Source organism: Uloborus diversus, unplaced genomic scaffold, assembly GCF_026930045.1.
Source record: "Uloborus diversus isolate 005 unplaced genomic scaffold, Udiv.v.3.1 scaffold_999, whole genome shotgun sequence".
NCBI lineage: Eukaryota > Metazoa > Arthropoda > Arachnida > Araneae > Uloboridae > Uloborus > Uloborus diversus.
Window position 1 is genome coordinate 34,836 of NW_026559230.1, and position 2,972 is coordinate 37,807.

The following is a 2,972-nucleotide window of genomic DNA, read 5'->3' on the forward strand; positions in this document are numbered from 1 at the left end:
GACTTGTTGGTTTGCAGAAAATAATTCACATGAAAACCTTTTAGCTAGAGTAGTTTCCTACGTACAATCTACAAACGTTGAGAAAATCAGACGTGACAGGACTTAGTCAAGATAATTTCAGTTATTTATTGACCAGTTAAAGAAAAAAGTTAAACATATTTATTTAAAATCTTTGAAGTATTTTTTTAATGCCCTTAAGAGTTAAGAAATACTATTCAAGTTCAAAATTTATTTTTTTATATTTGTCTGTGGTGAAGAATAAATAAAAAAGAAGTTTGAATTGTGAAAGTATTTTAATTAATGTTTTTAAAAACTTCTCAGAAGATTGAATAAGAAACCCCCAAAAGGGGGCTAAATAAAGGGTTTTTTTTAATTTTTTTTTTCAAAAAAACCCAATTGGCTCCAATCCCACCAAGCCTGTTGAAATGTAGTTTAAGAATACCATTTCAATGACTCAAAAAGTGCTTGAGTTTGAAAAATATATTCTGTCCATTTTATTTTTCCTTCTTGGAAATATGCTTTAAACTTTTATTATTAAAAAGACCTTTCTGTTTTCTAACTGCTGTTGAGAGCTCAGGATTGATAGGACTAATTTTTGAAGATTGTAACAAACTTTATTAATGCTGAGGGGCATTGAAACTAAAATAGTTGTGAGAACGGGGTCCTCTACAAAAGCCCAGGGGCCGTTACGTTAAAACACAGGGCACTGTTGAGGGTTGCATCCTTACTCACTGAGGGTTGCATCCATTTCGTTTCGTACTACGAGGTTACTCTTACTCGTCCTAGGTGGCGCTGCAGTTGTGGGTGGCAGGGTACACCAAACAATTTATAGTCTTAGTTTTCAAAACACCCAAAATGGAAATTATTGAAATTAATCCAGTCATATTTGGCAGTTAATTTTGAGGAGAGTGATTTTTATAAATTGCTAAGTCAAAATATTTCTACTAATTGATGTTCTTGGCAGTGTTGCCAGATTGGGGGAAATTTCCCCATTTTGGGGAAATCTGGTGCTCTCTGGGGAAATGGGTTTGAGGGGAATATTTTGGGGAAAAAAAACCTCGGGGAAAAAAGATTTTTTTCCGTATTTAAATTCGCCTCAAGAAGCAGTGGGAACATTGTATCAAACAGCGTTGGGTTAGCTTTGCTCAACTTTTTGGAATTTGCATTATGTGGAATTCTATGCTATGGAATTCGTATAATGTTCTGCGTGAGTAACTAGTTGATACGTGAAACAAGTAAAAATAAGTGTGATGAAGAGTGTTCTTGGATAAATATATACAAAAATCATAGTTTAAATGTACATACAGAAGCAGAGTAGTAAATGCGAGTAGAAAAAAAATATTCAGTTATTTCCTATCTCTCGGTCAGGCACTTGTATTTATGAATAGTGGCACTTGCACGGCTTTGCCCGTAGTAGAAAATTAAAAGTTTTTTTTGGTCCCCCTGTATATTTACAAATAATGCATGATGAATTTCTCGCCAATTGGCTTGCCCACGTTACGGTTCCACGTTATGATAACTTGGTAATTTACTCGTCCATCTTATGATAATTTTGCTCGAGAAAATGTTCTTAAAATTGGAATAGAAAGAGAACAAAATCAAATTTTCAAAAAAAACGTTTAAATGTGCACACCCCCCATGCTACAAACTAATTCTTTGCCAAATTTCATGAAAATCAGCTGAACGGTCTAGGCGCTATATGCGTGTTAGAGATCCTGATAGACAGAGAGATATCCAGACAGAGAGACTTTCAGCTTTATTATTAATAAAGATAAAGATAAAGAAGACAAAAAAAAAAGCGAAAATGTGAAGAAAAAAAAAGTTGGGGAATTTTTAGAGACGTACCGAGTACTCGGTACTCGGCCAATTTGCCGAGTACTCGGTACTCGGCCAAATTCTGATCAGATACTCGGCCAATGCCGAGTAGTTGTAAAAAATTGAATATTGTCCAAGACAGATACTAAAATTTATAAAAAAAAGAGCAAACATTATATTCTGCAATCATTTACAATTAAAATTTATAAGTCAAATTGAAATTTTGAGAATAATGAAGTTTTTAATGCTTCAATGGAATAAATCTTTATTATAATGTCCCCAAAGTTAATAAAACTTATTTATTAAAAATTACGCAAAAAAAGGTAAATATAGAAAATATGGAATTTTTATATTAAAAATGGATTTTTGCTACAATGTAAAAATACCTTTGCTTAAAAAATAAAAGGAAATAAAACAACGTTAAAAACACAGTGCAGGAACACTGCAGACACGTGTTTTGGCGTTACAAGGAATTCCTTTTTCAATGCACAAAATGGGAGCTGATAGATTTAAAGGCATCCGACAAAATTCGTATTTTTTTGTTGAATGTCTTTACGTTCTTTAGCTCACATGTTATGCACTGAAAAAGACGTTCCCGGTAACGGGGGGGGGGGGGGGGGGGCAGAAACACGTGTCTGCAGTGTTCCTGCACATTTGTTTTATCTGCTTTTAAAAATTATTTATGTTTGACGGACTAGAACTATAATTGATTGGTATGCAGTGAAACTCCTCCTAACGGACACCCCTCAAATTCGGACACCCCTCTTATGCAGACAATTTTTAATTCCCCAGTTCCAATGCAAATAACATTATTAAACGTCTGTCCTGCGGACACCTCTATATTGCGGACAAAAAAATTTGTCCCGTTAGTGTCCGCATTAGAGAGATTTTACTGTAATTTGTTTTAATTCCAACTTGATTAATCATACCTTTTATTTATTCATTTTCAATTTTAAAAACAATTTTTTTGTAAAATTTTTGACACAAACAAAATTGTATATATAATGCGTAATTAAATTTCAGCAGGAATTTAGTTTTAAAAACTATTATATGGACAAGGAGGTCTATACTACTATTCCAATAAGTTGAAAATTCATCACATGTGTGTTGGTGGTTCTTCTTAAAACATAATTGGTACTTGGTAACTCGACCGAGTA